Source organism: Trichosurus vulpecula, chromosome 6 (assembly GCF_011100635.1).
Source record: "Trichosurus vulpecula isolate mTriVul1 chromosome 6, mTriVul1.pri, whole genome shotgun sequence".
Lineage (NCBI taxonomy): Eukaryota > Metazoa > Chordata > Mammalia > Diprotodontia > Phalangeridae > Trichosurus > Trichosurus vulpecula.
Window position 1 is genome coordinate 275,066,499 of NC_050578.1, and position 17,900 is coordinate 275,084,398.

General features: G+C 39.5%; 1 pseudogene; it reads left to right on the top strand.

The window, feature by feature from the left end:
* Positions 1-17,900, top strand: part of LOC118855217 — a 62,646-nt pseudogene that overhangs the window by 27,201 nt on the left and 17,545 nt on the right.

Sequence of the window (17,900 nt, forward strand, 5' to 3'; positions counted from 1 at the left end):
AGTAAAATGAGCAGAATCAAGAGAACATTGTACTTAGTAATAGCAATATTGTTTTTCTTTTCGGAGGGGGGAAGGCAGGGCAATTGGGGTTGAGTGACTTGCCCAAGGTCACACAGCTAGTAAGTTTGTCAAAGTGTCTGAGGCTGGATTTGAACTCAGGTCCTCCTGACTCCAGAGCCAGGTGCTCTACTCACTGTGCCACCTAGCTGCCCCTAGCAACATTATTTTAAGAACAACTTTGAATGAAGAAGTTATTTTGATGATTGTAAATTTCCAAATTAAATATAAAGGACATGTGAAGGGAGATGCTGTCTGCATCCAGAGAAATAACTGATAAATAGAATCAGGTATAGAATAATTTTACACATATACATACATACACACACATACCTGTTTGCATCTAATGGTAGCCATCTCTGGGTGGGGGTGGGGGTAGGAAATTAAGAAAAAGAATTTACATGATAATTTTGTTGTTTATTTAAAGGGAGTAGCAAGTTGTACCTGGTAGGTTTGCAGTTTCATGTCCAATTGTCTTTTACATTGTGCGATGTCGGGGAAATTCTTGTTTTATTCCATAAATTAAAAATAAAGTTAAAAAAAGTTATTGGGCCTGACTCCCTTGTTTTCACACATATCCCCCAAGATTATTTAAATTCCTTGAGTCAAGAAGGGTTGGATTTTTAAACCTATTGCAAGCCAGCTGAACTCTTAACTAAATTCAGAGACAAAGAGCCAGGACTTAGGTAGTCACAGAACAAAAACATTTACAGGACAAAATCAATCGATTGTCAATAGGATCAATAAATAATTGATATAGGACCATTCTTAATCTTCTCATCTATTGGTTGGTAAGCTGGCTTAAATACCCTTTGAGGGAGCTAAATTAAAAACTTCCTAAAAAGACTGAAAGAAATCTCTGAGGGAGGGAAAAACCCAAACCCTCTCAAGATGTTAATGTTGCTCATTCTAAAAAATCAACCCAGTTAATCTGTTCCCAATTGATCATCATTTGCATTTAATGTATCAGTTGATACACCTTAATTTTCAATAAGGACTGAAAAAATATAAACTTTTCCTAAATATATTTGGGATTAAATTAATTAAGATGGACCCCAATGCAAGTAGAAGACTAGAGAGGGTGTCCATGTACAAGGTCTGCCCTACAGTGGTTTGTAGAAAGAGAGTTGTCTTTTCATATCCCTTGATCCTTTATCCATTATGGCCTGCAAGTTATCACTGTAACCCAGGGCCTGCCAAACTCTGGATTCACAAGAACCAGGTCCTGTTTGAGGAACTAGACCCCAAAAGATCAGTTTCCCTTTTTGGCTTATTACACACACCCCTCATTGTGCCCAGAGCTTATTTGGGAAATCACCAAATCAGTACATCTTAGGTTGCCACAAATAAGTATGGAGGAAAGCCAGTTAGATCTGATGCCAGCATCCCAAATTAAAGGACTGAATCTCAAATGGTGACTCATCAGCCACGAACAATAGGGAGATACTTTTGGAAAGTAGGGGCTACTGATGGGTAGGCTTAGCAGCTCTGCTTCCTGATTACCTGCCAGATGATATATTTGTCCACAGATAGGTGAATACTGATTAGGGAAAAGGGAGGAGACAATCTTATTAGGGTTTTCTTTCCCAAGGAGAGAGATGAATTATTTCTAAATGGGGCAGGACAGAGCAGAGAGAGTGGCCTAAGAGGAAAAACAAAGTAAGGGAAGCAGGGTGATATGTGGGTAAGAAATGGCCGAAGCTTGCTCAGTGGTACAGTTGTCTTTCTTTGTGGTTAGGTTTGGGAGGAGGACAATGCTGCTGTGGTCCTCTCTGATGGCCACCATTGTGGGGACCTGTGCAGCCTTTATGCCCACCTTTGCTAGCTATGCCATTTTGATTTTCTTCAGTGGAGTATCTTGCACAGGAATCACTCTCACTGCCCTCTGACTGAGTATCACATAGGAAAAAAAAAACCCTGCTTGTTATATGAAAGGGAGTAAAACTGAATGCCAGTGGTTATGAGCCTGGTCAGGCAAAGAACTGGCACATTTTGGCAAAGCAAACCATAGTAAGCCTTTTAATATTTTGTTTCTATTTTTCTATGGTATTCTCCCAGTAGAATGTAAGCTCTTTGAGGGAAGGGACCGTCTCATTTTCTTCTTTGTATCATTGTCTTGGCACAGTGCCTGGGGCACAGGGGCTTGTGGACTGCTTGGTGGATCGATTAATTGATTAGAATGTCAGTCCCTTGAAGCTAGAGATACTGTGTGCTCACCTCATAGTAGGAGTTAACAAATGTCTATGGAATTGACACATGCACTAATTTCATGCAGAGGAATGTGAACACCTTGAAGGAAAGGGCTGGGTCATTTTTGTCTTTGTAACTTCAGTGCTGGGTGCATAGTAGGCACCCAATGAATGCTTATTGAAATGTTTGGTGTTAAACCATTGGCTCACATCCAGTTGGAGTGTGGGTTTGTTAAGCCTGCTGTTCCATTCTTTCCATATTCCATGCAGTCCTCACTTTTTTCTTTTATCTTAAGGCTTAGAGTGGACACCTCTCAAGAGCTGGATGATAGTGCACACTTGGAATACCTATGCTTTCTCTGCTGGACAGATCATCCTGTCTGGATGGGCCTACCTGATCCAAGAATGGCGCTGACTGCAGTTTTCCACTTCAGTCTCATTTGGGATCATTCTTCTTTATGGCCTGTATGTAAATGGGACAGAGAGACAATTGTCCAAAAGCCTAGGGGTAAAGGGATAGTGCAGAGGCTGCCAAGTAGGGGTTTGTGGGAGGAATGGGGCACTGAGAAAGGCTGCTCTGCAGTCCTAAGCCCCTCTCCTCACTCACCTTGAGCTGTGCAGAGAAGTTTCTGCTTTGTAATGTGGGATGCTGGCATCAGGCTGTGGTGGGTCCATGAGAGCTCCACAGGGTTGTTTGGTCTGGTCTAGCTGAATTTCATCCATAGTTAAGAATCAATCAGTATTCAATGTGTCCCAGATCAGGCCCAGCCAACACCCCCATTGCTTTTAATACATTTTTTTTGTAGACCAGGATAGGCTGGGGCCCATCTATAAAGGACTCTAAGAGGTCATTAACCTGCATACCTTGGGCTCTTGGGAACCTTGAGGTGCCATATTTTCAGGACAATCTTTGTAGTCTGACTCTCAGTTTCCTTCAAAACTCAGCACAAGTACCAGTATTTACATGCTCCCTTTCAGATTCCGCCAGCTCTGAATGGCACTGACCCCTCCCCCAATTAGCTTTGTTTATTTTGTATATATCCTTTATCTGCACACACACGTTGCCTCTCTTAGTAGAATGTAAACTTTACAAGGGCATAGACTTTTTTTGCTTTCATCTTTTTCTTCTTAGTGCCTAGTACAGTCACTGGGTCATAATAGGCCCCTAAAGATTCATGTTGATTGATTGATGGATCAATTAATAGGCATTCTTTGAGTGACTAGGAGCTAACTTTCCAGTTCCTTTAGAAGCCCAGGTTTCTTCCTAGTCCTGAAGAGTCCCAAGTGGGCATTTCAATTTTAATGCCATCTAGGTATTCCAAGAAGGCCAAAGTGGGGAAAAGTACTAGCTCTATCTGTGCTCTAAGGCATTTCTTTGTCAACAGAAGGCCTCAGGGACAACTAGGAATTGAGTTCACTTAACAAAGGGATTCCTTTATTCTGGGGTCTGCTTCCTTTGAACACATATCCTATATGTGTGAGGAAGCAGTCTGGAAAGTAACCCAATAGCCTCCTAATGCTGACTGCATCCTTGGAATTGACCCATTGGTAACTCTAGCTGATTTAGGGACGGGGCTGCCTTGCTTCATTTGGGTCCTATCTTCAAGGCTTTTCTTTCCTCTCATTTCTGTATCAGGGTTTTCCAAGAATCTGCCTGCTGGCTCACTATCCATAACAAACTTCATGCAGCCGTGAAGAGTCTTCAGAAGGTGGCATGGATAAATGGGGAGAAGGAGCAGGGGAGAAAACTCACTCCAGAAGTAAGACTAAGGGAAAACCTCACTGCACCTCCAACCTTCTTCCTAAGAGTACATAGTTGGTTTTTATATTCTATTTTAAAATTTTTTTTATTCATTTTAAACTTAAATACAAAATGAAAAAAAAGAACATTGCAATGTACACAGCAGACAGAACCCAAGAGAGGATTCAATATAAAACAATAAATTTCCATGTAAAAAAAGCCTATATAATAAATACTACACATTGTTTTCCAAGCTATTCAAATTTTCTTTGCTTCCTTGTAAGTTTTATTTTGTTTTCTGCTGCGCACTTTTTACTCCCCCCCCCACAAAGAAGGCTACAATTAAGCATGGATATATATGTACATATGCATAAATATCTATAAACATACACATACATACACATATACACCCATACACATAGATGTAAGACCAGACTAGGCATATTTCTACTTGTCATCTCTTTCTCTAAAAGTAGAGAGCATCTTCCTTCATAGATCCAAGTATTTCCATGTTTTTCTGAGTCAGCCAGCTCATCACGTCCTATGCTACAGTAATATTCCAAACCAATCACATCCTATCTGAGAGACTGTCTATGAAAGTTTCCCTCAATTTTTTCCCTGATTTCTTTGAAATTCCTGTCCTTTTGTTCTTGATCTTTGCTATTATTTTTTCTAACTCAGTAAGATAATTTTTTAGTAATTTAATTGGGATGGGATTAAATAAATAGATCAGTGAGGTAAAATTGTCCTTTTAAAAATTGTATTGGCTTTACCTGCAATAAATATTACTTCAATTATTTAGATCTAGTTCATTTGTATAAAAAGTGTTTTATGTTTATTTTCATATAGTTCTTGGCTCTGTTTTGGCAGGTATACTCTCAGGTGTTTTATGCTGTCTAGTTTTTTAAATGGTCTAAAACAATATTGAATAATATTGCTGACACATAGTATACTTTCCCTATTTTTCTTTTTTGCTTAAGTCTATTTTAACTTTAACTTTATCTGAGATCATGGTTACTACCCCCCCCTTTTTTACGTAATAAATTCTACTCCTGCCCTTTATTTTATCCTTGTGTGTATCTCTCATTTTTATTGTGTTTCCTGAAAGCAACATATTGTTGAATTCAGACTTTTACTCTGCTTTTTCCATTTTATGGGTAAATTCATTCCATTTACATTCTAAGCTACAATTACTGGTGTATTTTCCTCTTTTTCATTTTTCTCACTATCCTTCTCACTCTACTCCTATTCCTCCTCATTCCTCTGCTTTACTTCTACTGCTACCTTGCCTTTCTATTTCTTTAACCTATCCTGAGTCCCTTTCTTTATCCTCTCCCTCTACCCTATCCCCTTGCCCTCTTATTTCTTTCTAAATTTAGAAGACTTTTGTACTCTTCTATACATACATACATACACACATACATATATATATATGTTGTTCCCTCTTTAACCCAATCCCAGTGAGAGTAAGGTTCCAGCAGTACCCACCCTCCCCTCCACTAGCTTCTTCTGTATCAATTCTTCCTTCTATACCTCATTTTTATAAGTACTTCTTTTTATCTCTCCCTACACAGGTTTTTTAAAATTATCCCATTATACATAGCTCAGCCCAAGCCTTTCTTTCAAACTACCCAAGTAATGATGACAATCATAGGAGTTCTGACAACATTTTCACATACAAGAAGTAAACAATTTGATCTTATTGAGTCCCTTATAATTGGTCTTTAATGTTTACCTTTAATCTTTACCTTATATTTCTCTTGGATCTTATCTGCTGAATTTTTCATTAAGTTTTGCTGTTTTTGTCACAAGTACCTGAAAGTTTTTCAGTTCATTGAATATCTATTTTTCTAAATTCAGGATTATACTTAACTTTGCTGGGTAAATTATCGTTGGTCATAACCCCAGCTCTTTTTCTCTACAAAATATAGTATTTCAAGACCTGTGGTTCTTCAATGTAGTAACAGCTAGGTCTTGTGTAATCTTTATTGTAGGTCCATGATATTTAAGTTGTTTTTTTTTTTCTTGTTGTTTGCAATATTTTGTCCTTACTCTGGGAGCTTTGAAACTTGGCTATGATACTCCTACAAATTTTCCTCCTGGGATCTCTTTCAGGTGGTGATTGGTAGATTTTTTTCTAGTTCTGCTTTTTAGCACTTTGGGGCAATTTTCCTTGATAATTTCTTGTAATATTGTATCAAGATTCTTTTTTTAATTGTAATTTTCAGGTAGTCCGACTATTCTTATATTATTTCTCCTTGACCTGTTCTCCAGATCAGTTGTTTTTCTGATGTGATGGTTCACATTCTCGTCTACTTTTTCATTCTTTTGATTTTGTTTTATTATTTTCTGTTTTCTTGTTTATTATTTATTTTACTATTTATATTTTTATTATTCATTATATTGTTTATATATCTAATACATATTTATTATAGATTATATTTATTATAATACATTTATTATTTATTTATTATTATTTCTTATTTTATTATTTCTGTCTTAGAGCATCACTAGCTTCCCCTTGCCCAATTCTAGTTTTAAAGCAATTATATTCTTCCTTGGGTTTTTGATTCTCTACTTCAAGTTGGTTAACTTTCTTTTCATAATTTTCTTGATTTCCTTGGATTACTCTTATTTTTTTTCTAATTTTTCCTCGAGCTCTCTTATTTGATTTTTAAAGTACGTTTTAAGCTCATTCAAGAACTCTTTTTGTGTTTGAGACCATTTGATGTTTCCCATTGAAAAAGGAGTAGTTTTTATAGCTCCATTATCTACCTCTGAATATGAACCTTGATCTTCCTTATCCCCATAGTAACTATCTATGGTTGGGTTCTTTCTCCTCTGCTTACTCGTTTTAATTTTCATTTTGTTTTATTTTGTTTTTTAGCAGCTATTAGTATGATCAAGTTCTAGGCCTCAGGTATGAGCAATGATGTCCCAAACCTCAGGCCCTTCTTACTGTTATTCTCTGAGGTCTATCTTGGGGCCCAACCTTAGTCTCTCCACTCCACTCCTAAGCTATGGCTGGGCTCCCAGCCACACTGTCCCACGAATGATCTTGCTCCCTGAAGTCCTTCAGGTGGCTGCAAACTACAGCTGTCCTCTCTGCTCTGGAACTGAAACCAGGTTCTCTGCTCTCCTGCAAGTGCCCACATCCAGCAGGGTCTCTGTCCCTCTGCCACTGCACTCACTAGGTTTGTGCTGGCTCCTTTTCCCCACAGCCACAGCCCAGGATTGCTCTGGTCAGCACAGCTGTGCTTGGTATCCCTCAACAAAGGAAGGTTCTTCAATCTTCTACTCAGCATTCTGACCCCCACACTGTCCCTGAGATGAAAGCTCCTGAGCCTGAGGCTGCCTCCTAGCCCAGCCGTCCCCAGGGCTCATTGTTTGTAGATTCCACAGCATTGGCCTGGAGGTATTTGCACTTCACTCAGGCTGAGCATCTTCCTCAGAAGGTCAGGTTTTTCCTGGGGTCTTCCTAGATTGTCCTAAGAGGACATCTGCTTTACCTCAAATTTTATTTATTTCTCCTGCTCTACATTCTCTCTGAGGGGTGTTCTGTCTTTTTTTATGGAGGAAATTTGGAGAGCTGCAAGTTTTCCAGCCTACTCCACCATCTTCCCAGATCCTCTCCCAGAGTAATTGTTGATTTAGGATTTCCACCCCAAACTATTTCCAAAAAGGGCTGTAGGTGGTTTATAACCTTAAATAACATATACAAAAAGAGAGAGTTAAGGATAAAACTAGTGAACATTCTGTTGTAAAAATTATTTGTATTTTTCATATTCCACAATTTGTTTAGCTCCCAAATGGTCAATAGGCACCTACTTTGTTTCCCGTTTTCTTCTACTACAAAATGTTTCTATGAATATTTTGGTGTATAAGGAACATTTCTTTCTGTCTTCAACTTGCTAAGGTTACTTAGCAACGGAAATATCTTAAGGGAAAATTTTTAACTGAACAATGAAAAGATATGAATATGTAAAATAAAATGGATCATTTAAATTATGTAAAATTGTAAAGTTTTTGCATAAACAAAACCAGTGCAGCTAGATGTAGAAAAGCAGTTAATTGGATGGGGGGAATCTTTGCAGTAGATATCTTTGGTAAAGTCTAATGCCTAAGATTTATACAGAATTTATATTGCAAACAAAGTAGATGTCCATTGATTGGTTGGTGGCCAAACAAATTGTGCACTGAGTTTATAGGTATTGTCAAAATTTGGAAATGGAATTTATGATATGTTTGCTCAGATACTTAGCTGAGACTTCAGAATTCTGGACCATAAATATTGGAGGGGAACATTTCTTCTTAAATTGTTTTGGCAGGTTTACAATTTGACTTGTTTTCTCGATGCTTTTGCTTTAGTTGATGGTGTGCAGGTGGGACTCAATGCTTCTTTCTGACCGTAGGGTACACTGGATAAAGGGGTAGAAAGCTGGCTCCAGGGGTGCAAGACTCATAAAGTTGACCTCTGACATTAAGGTATCAAATAGTTGGAATGGAAAGCTGGGAAACTTTCCAAGGGACAGTTCAAACTTTCCTTCTAGTCATAGACCAAAACAGGAAGCAAGGGTTGCTGTTTTCAAAGTGTGGAGATAACAGTCCTTGAATAGTATTGGTTGGGACTATGGTAGTGGCCTCTCTGGAGGAAAAGGCTAAGTAGAAGTGTGGCCCATAGTGTGAGATAGTAGAAAGATTCTTGGTCAGAGGACCTAGGATCAAATTCCACTGCTCCTGCTTACCACTTCCATGACATTGAGCAAGTTACTTAATCTAGTTTCCTCCTGTGAACCTTAAGATGTTGGTTAAAGGAAACAACAGACTAGATAATAAAAAGATTGTATTATTTATATAAATTCCCATAAGCATAGCCAACAGACATACATGTATGAGATTGAGCCAGAGAATGCCTGACTGATTTGTACAGAAACATGAACAAGTTTTATATTCTTTTGAACAATCACAATTCAGCATGTTACTAAAATTTATGATTCTCAGCTGTGTTTGACCATAAAGACAAGGATTTCCCTTAATGGGATAGATTGTAAATACAACCAATTAGATAGTTGTCAAAGTGTCAATTGGATTTGTAGCCCCAGGATCTCTGTGTTTAATTGGCCATTAACATTCCACAACATAGTATATGCCCATAAAATATTAAGATAAGGAAAAAGTCACATCATTCAAGATAGTGTCTGGGCTCAAGGTTTTCACCCTTAATGGCCATGGACAGAGCAAGGAATACTCCATCTGGATTTGTTGATACAAGATAGAGATATCTCTGAGCTTACTCAGAGAACAAAGAGACTGTTAGGATCAGGCTTTTCTTCTGGTTAAGTAGTTCAGGCCCTAAGCCTTATAGAAATTACAAAAATGATATAAAATAGTATAATATTTTCCACACTCCCCTGTGAAATAAAGCATTTCAATGGGAAAGTCTAAGAGGAACCTTCAAACTCTAGATCTAAGATTCTATTTTCCATGGTGCCTGCAATGACATTATAAGATGGGTGAATCTTAGGGTGGGCTGACACCATGGGGAGGGCATGGCTTGAGTTTTCCAGATGGTTGTAGGTAAATGTTGACATTTTGACTGTCACCATAGCTTCTTACAATGACAGTATCTCTGTCAGGAGAGCTGATATAAGACCAGTGATTCCCTCCATCCCTCACCTCTTTCAAAACCCCATGATTTAAGCAAATATCTCCTTCCTCTGCCCTCCTCCCTGGCCAGGTAGTGATGTCTTACCTTCAGGAAGATGTTGCAGATGTGAAGGCTTCCCCTTTTCTCACAGACCTTGTCCAGACCCCAGGAATACGAAAGACCACATTCTGTGTCATGCTTGAGTGGTGAGTAGGTCTTCTTTTTAGCCAGTTTTCTGCACCCAGAGTATCCAAAGGACTCACAAAGAGCCAGAAGTAGTCACTCTTTTAATTCAGGTACTAAGAGCATTATTGTTCTGCATATGGATAAACCTGAAAAATTGGGGTTCAGAATCTTGTCAGTATGGGAAATATAAATTGCTTGAGATTCTGGGATTAATATTTAACTTAGTCCCGGAATAAGACCATTCCTATTTCATGGCTAAAGAGTCATTTCATTCCGTTGAAATGAAAAATTAAAATATCTACCACAGTCTAGCCTATAATAAATGTTTCTACTTCCAGGTTTGCTTGTGGCTTCTCCTTTTATGGACTAGGTTTGGACTTGCAGAAATTTGGCTTCAGCATTTACTGGGTCCAAATGATATTTGCACTTACATATTTTCCAGGAAAGCTGCTGGCGTCCATCAGCATGTCTTACCTGGGACGCTGTGTCACCTTAATTTTCTTTACACTTCTCCCTCGATCCATGATCATCATTAGCATGTTTGTGCCTCAAGGTGAGAAACTTTGAAATTAACTCAATATTTATTAAATGCCCACAGTATATGGGATATATTGGAGTTGCAAAGATGAAAAAAGAGGTGCTTAATACTCTCCCAGTCAGGAGACACATTTTCCTCTACATATGTACCATCAGACAAAACACTCTAGGCATGAGAAGATACTGAGTTAAATTCAGCATGGTGAAGAACTGGGGTTGTGGAGGGACAATCCCCTGGAGAAGGCTCCAGGAAGACAAATTACCCATTAACTTCATGCACAATGAGTGTTGAGGGGTGCATGTGAAACTCTGCTTTCTAAATAGAACAGAGCCTAAAAATAAAAACAGTCAATAATAGAGGAGCCCCAGAAACTGTTCCTAGCTTGAGAAATTCCCTGTTCTGAAGAGGAATGCGAATGAATGGAGATCCAAATGCAGGCCTGGGATGCACCAAGATGGCACAGTATATCGAGTGCTGGACCTGTGGTCCAGAGGACCTGAGTTCAAATCTAGCCCCAGTCACTTACTAGTTGTGTGCCTGTGGCCAAATCACTTAACCTCTGTCTGTCTCAGTTTCCTCAACTGTAAAATGGGGACAATGGTGGCACCTACTGCTATTTGTGAGGGTTATTGTGAAGATATGAGATATTTATAAAGCAGTTAACACATTTCCTGGCATGTAGCAGGCAGTTGATAAATGCTTATTTCCTTCCTTCCCTTTCTCTTTCTTTCCATCCTGCCTCCATTCTCCCTCCATTTCTTTTGTCCTTCCATCCCTCTTTCCCTTCTTTTTTCTTTCCTCCCTTCCTTCCTTCCTTCTTTGCTCCCTCCCTCCCTTCCTTCCTTCCTTCCTTCCTTCCTTCCTTCCTTCCTTCCTTCCTTCCTTCTTTTCTTCCTTCCTTCCTTCCTTCCTTCCTTCCTTCCTTCCTTCCTTCCTTCCTTCCTTCCTTCCTTCTTTCTTCTTTCCCTCCTTCGTTCCTTCGTTCGTTCCTTCCTTCCTTCCTTCTTTCCTCTTTCCCTCCTTCCTTCCTTCTTTTCATCCTTCTTCGGAAGCAGAGCCTCCTGCTAAGCTTGAATAAACTGCTAATCTTCCCGCTGTTTGTCCTCAGATATGCCTGTCACTTCGATGATACTCAGTATTCTTGGAAAAGGTTGCCTGGGAGGGGCCATTTCCTGCCTTTACCTCTATACACAAGAGCTCTACCCAACTGAAATCAGGTAAGAGTTCAGCAAAGATGATGTGACCAGAACACTGAAAGTCAACAATGGTAAACTGTTCCTATCATGGACTTAGGCAGGTGGAGTGGCACTAAGTCAGTGGCTTGGAAATATAGCCAATGGAGATAAAATTCAATTCAATTGAATTTAAGAAGTATTTATTAAATGCCTATTATGTGCCAGGCACCGTGCAGGAATTGGGATAGAAAGATAGAAACAAAACAGTCTCTGCCTTCAGGGAGTTTCCTTTTTATTGATTTTGCTCAGAAGGAGACTATTAAAGTAATTGAGTTATGCTAATCAAATAACATGTATCTTTTCCATTCTGTGACTAGCATGCCCAACTGGTTTATCTAAATTGCCTGTGTCAAGGATACATAATGGAGCAGGCTTGATGGGAGGGCCTGAAAACCCTATTCATTCTGTACCTGAGCAATATCAATCATCAAATAGTTAGCTTTTCTATCCAGATGTTTATTAGCTCGGCCATTGATTTGACTTTCTGCTAAAATTTGGAGATATAACTATAGAAATTTAAAGTTTTGGTTAAGCAATTAAGAAAATATATTTTAAATATCATCATTAAATATTTAAATATCATCCTATCTTGGGATAGGATGTACTTTGAGCTTGGGAGAAGGTAGATGAAGAAGGAAAATGAGAGTGGACAGTATGCAGAAAAAGAAAAGTAAGAGACAATTAGCAAGGAACCTATCATCCCAACTCCACTGTCCAGGGTGCTGATCATTCATCCTTACTATCAGTATCACTTAATGATTATGTTGTCAGATGCCTTCAGTGAGGACAAATATGGCATAAAGGTCAACTACCACAGTGATAGTAAATTATTTAACTTGAAAAGCTTACAAGTCAGGACTAAAGTTGAGGGAGAGTTGGTGCATGATTTTTTGTTTGCAGATGATTGTGCGTTCAGCGTAGAGGCTGAGATGCAACAGAGTAGGGATCGATTATCTGCTGCTTGTGCTAATTTTGACCTAACAATTAACACCAAGAAAACACAGGTGCTCCACCAGCTAGCACCACACCGTCTATACATGGAACCATCAGTTACAACAAATGGAGAAGTTTTGAATGCTGTGGGTAAGTTCACTGATAATGAGGTTGATGCATGCATTGCCAGAGCTAGCTCAGTGTTTGGGAGGCTCCAAAGGCAAGTGTGAGAGAAGAGGGAGAAAAGAGACATTAGACTGACTACCAAACTGAAAGTTGACAGAGTTATTGTGCTGACCTCATTTTTGTATGCCCATGAAACCTGGACCGTCTACTAGCCCTGCGCCAGGAAGCTTAATCACTTCCATTTGAATTGTCTTAGGAAGATTCTGAAGATCAGCTGGAAGGATGAAGTACTGGATACTGAGATCCTTTCTTGAACTAAACTGCCAAGCATTCAAACTCTACTGAAGAGAATGCAACTCCAATGGGCTGGCCACATGGTTTGAATGCCAAACACACACTTGTCTAAAAGGTTACTTCATAAAGAACTCACACAAGGCAAGCACTCACATGGTGAACAGAAGAAGTGATACAAGGACATTTCAAGGTCTCTCTGAAGAACTTTGGAATTGATTGCATGGCATGGGAGACACTGGCACAAGACCTCCAAGCGTGGTGTGCCCTTATTAAAGAAGGTGCTGTGCTCTATGAGCAAAGGAGAATCAAAGTAGCTCAAAAGAAAGGCAAATGCACAAATTTAGAAAATTCACCCCAAATGCTCATATGGACTATTTGTGCCGGACCTGTGGTAGAGTATGCTGAGCCCATATCGATCTGATCAGCCATAGTTGGACACACTGTTACTTTAATCTAACATAGTGATGTCATTTTGGACCTCTGAGAATAGACTCCAACCGTCATTCAATCATATGTGAACTTTGACACACTTGTGGATTTCCCAGGGTCAGCTAGGAAGGATTTGCCCCATATATTTTCCTCATATATTCCCCAGTACAGTCATTTGTCCTTTCAAACCCTTTCCCCCCATTCCTATTTTTCTACCTAATTAACATCCCAGCATTCTGACCACCTTTCTTCACGTCAAGCACTTTTTTTACTACCCTCATCACAATGTTAAAGAGAGCAACCCAAAGGCAAAGGCCTCTTCATAATATCCCAGAGGACTATAAGACAATAAGGTACAGTGAAATGGACACTGGTTCTGTAGTTAGAGGACCTGGGTTCAATCCTTCCTCTGATGCTTACAACTTATGTGACCTTGGGCAAGTCATGTAACATTTTGGAAGATTTTGTCCTCTGTGAAATGAAGAGGCCATCTAGTGTAGATCTGTGATCATGAGACATTAATCCTTTTATATACTTTGTTAACAACAGTGTCATAATTCACCTGTACTGTATACTATTAGTGAACATAAGCCAGGACCTCTGCTGGTTCCCCAGATAGGAGATGTTTTCCAAGAAGTAGAGCTGTGAGGGCCTATGGATTGTGAAAATCATGGACATGGTTTGGACAGAATTCAAAGAATGACATCTGGTCCCTTATCCTTGAGATAGAAGTGAGTAGAAGGTCAGTAATTTGCTGCATGCCATGCCACAAGGAATGTTTTTTGAGCCCAAGGACAGAGCTCATAACTTGAGGGTGAGAATGGGAGAGGCTGAAAGGCAGGGAAGCCTTCTATCCCATGACAAGTGAGACCCGAGAACTGGCTTTCCGATGTCTATCAAGGATGCAGCATCTGCTCCTCAGGTTGTACTCTCAGCAGTGTGGGAGATTTGAGGACTGTATTACGTTGCCTCCACTGAGACGTTCCTGCAAGAATATGCTGGGACAGTTGCTACTCATTTATCTTAGTAAAAGCCCACATGTAGTCAGTTCAATTAAGTTCCACGAGTATTTCTTGTGCCTGCTGTAGTGAGTTTACTCTTTAATAAGTCTTGAAAAGGTTTGACTGTTTACCTGCTATTCAGCGAATTGTCCAGGGTACTGTCAAAAAAAGTCTCTTGTCATGTTTAGACCAGATCTACTAGTCGTATTCATCAATTCATTCATTTATCTTAAAACTTATCCACAAGAAGTCTTAATGGAAAGTTTCTCAGGCAATTGCCATCTTGAGAACTCCAAGAGAATGATAAAAAAGTAGTTTATGTATAATAAAATTACTCTGGGGGTGACTTTGGGTCAAACACCTGGGAATGTTACAGGAGAGGTGGCAGAAGTTTGTCTCTAAATTCCTCTGGATGTTAACAGAAGATGTACGCCATGGTATCAAGGCCCGCCAGATGTAGTTTTCATTCCTGTGGCTTTACAAATGAGCAGTTTTTGTTCTTGGATGAGTGAGCTTTCCCTCTCTCATCTTTGCTCTATATCTCCCTTGGAGGAGGTAAAGTTTGAGATCTGTCTGTTCTACTTGCAGACAACCATGTGAAAGCCACTGCACTGGGAAGTAAAGGGAAAAGCAGCAGAGCCCCTGTGCCCTCACAGGGCTTACATTCTAACTTCTGTTCTACTTTGGTTTCCTTGCAGACAGATGGGCTTGAGTTCTGGTCTGTTTAGTATATATTTTGGCTCACTGCTGGCTCCCATTGTCCACGTCATCAGCAACTACATCCCTATTGTGAAGCCCCTGTTGTTTGGGATTATACCAATCCTTTCTGCAGCTTCTGCCTACTTCCTGACTGAGACTCATGGCCTCCCACTTCTGGAGACTATCCAGGAGACAGAGAACAGGTCAGCTCCTATCAAGGTGTCTTTTTGGGAAGAACAAAGATGGGGAGTTGGTCTTTGGGGTTGTCCCTCTGGCCTCCCTTGGCTCAGAATACATGCTAATACCTGTAGAAATTCTTTGGTTAGTTCCACAGTTTCACTACAAACCTAAATCCCATAACAAAACCCCCAAATCTCTTCTTCCTACACGTCTATCTTTAAAATAAGACAAATATTTAAATAGGGAGGAAGGAGAAAAGCATTAAGTGCCTACCATGTACCAGCTACTGGGCTAAGGACTCTTAAAAATGTCTTATTTGAGGCTTGCAACAACCCTGTAAAAGAAAGCAGGTGGCATTATTATCACCATTTTACAGTTAAGGAAACTGAGGCAAAATCTAATTAGCATCTGAGGCTAGATTTGAACTCAGCTCTTCCTGACTCTAGGTCTGCTGCTCTAACTACTGTTCCCTCTAGGTGCTTCTAATACCTTTCTTTTGCTAAATGGTTACAGTAACAATTAGTGTCATTCATAAAGTACTTGAAGATCTAGATACATAACATATGCTTCATCTCAGTTTTCTCTTTACTATACTCTTCAATTACATTAATAAATTAAAATTTACAAATGTTTATTAAATACCTACTGTGTGCATAGTACTGTGCTACATGTTGAGGATACAAAGAGAGCTAGAAAAAATTTTATTCTTCAGGAGATGATAAAATACTTCTAATAGTAAATAAATACTAGGAGTATGAAAATAATGATGATACAAAGTCGGAGGGAGATGCAATGGAGAGATCCAGGTCATGTGACAAAGAATTTAAAGTGGAAGAGTTCATTCTCTCCCCTTGCCTCCAGGGAATCAGATAAGACTCCATGGAGAAAGTGGCAATTAAATTTGAAGGCAAGGAAGACTACCATGAGATGGAGATCGAATTTCAAGTATGGAAGACAGTATATGGAGAGGGAAGGGTTAACATGGGGGATGGAGATTAGTCCAATTTTGCTCTATGTAGGGTCAATCAAGAGAAGTAGTAAGTATGAACAAATAGATTGCAACCCAATTATGGAAGTCCTTGAATTCCAGGACCAGGAATTTTTATTATGTTTGCTAAATAGTGGGGAGCAACAGAAGATTTTTGATTAGACAAGTGGCATAAGCATGGTCATGCATAACAGATTAATGATGTGGCAGATGGATTGGCAAGGGGAGGAAATGGCAGTAGGGAGATCACTTAGGAGTTTAGTTTAGAAAAGGTGAGGATTGGAACTAGGGAGGCTGCAGTAGGGAAAGAGAGGAGGGGCTGAATGCAAATACTGTTGAGATAGGGCCAAAGGACTTGCCAGCTGAACATCCAGGGAACAAATAGTGAAAAGTTACAGACCCGGGGGATTGAGAGGGTCAGTGCTACTTCTTTATGAAGATAAATAGAACTTTCGGGAAGTGGTGGAATTTTGTGTGGAAAAGAAGCTGTTTTAGTCATGTGATTTTAGGGGTACCAATGGGACATTCAGGTGGAGATATCCAGCAAAGAGTTGGAAATATTGCAATAGAATTCTGAGGTCTAGAGATTAAGGGTAAAAATATAGACTTGGGAGTTAACTGCAGAGAGGTGACAATGGAAGCCATGGGAGTGAGTGAGATCACCAAGGGAGTGGATTTAGGAAGAAAAGAGGAAAGAGCCTGCTTCAGAGCCTTGTTTTATTTTTTATATTTTATCCTGCATTTGAACACCCCAATTAAAAAAGGCATTTCCATATACATAGCAGAACACAAAAATTGGTTTGCACAGGAAACTGTGAATGTCCATTACATACTGCTTACCTTATAGATCTATGCACATCCATGTGGATATATCTATATGCAGATATCTATGCCTAGCTAAAATTCAACATTATTCACAAAACTGTCTTTATTGGTTTTTCCTTCTGAACTTCCAACTGTTCCCTTCTGTGCATTTTCCAAAAATGTTTCATGGTCCTCTTTTCTTTAACATTACTTTTACTAACCCCTGCTCTGCCCCCTACCCCCGATCTTCCTCCCATTAAAAAGAGAAAGAAAATAAACCGCCATGACAAAGAAGTTTAGTGAAGAAAAGTGAATTCGCACAACTGTCCCTGCTCATTAATGTGCTGTCTTCCTTTTGTCCCTGAGTCTTTCACCTGTGTGTCAGGAGGTGGCTACCAAACTTCATCAGAGGTCCTCTGGACACATGATTGGTCATTGCATTGCATTAGAGTTCTTAATTCTTTCAAAGTGCTTTACGTTTCTATTGTCCTCGTAGAATGTTTTATGGCTTCTACTCACTTCACTCTGCATCAGGTCATATGGCCCAGAATTCTCTGAAATAATTCTTTTATCCTTGCTTACAATGAAATAAGTTTGTTCAGCTGTGCCTCAATCAATAGCCATCTTCATAGCTTTCACTTCTTTTCTTTTCCCACTCCATTAACTTATATTTTCAGGGTCAGGAAGTTTCCTTTGCTTATGCCTCTTCCCTCTTCAGTATTATTCCTTTCCTCAACCCTCATCCCACTTATTATCAGTTCTCTTTCTGTTGATTGAGTTGTATTTCGACACCAAACTTCCTGTGCGTGCACATGCATGTTTAGCCCTCTTTACTCCATTTTGGATACAAATA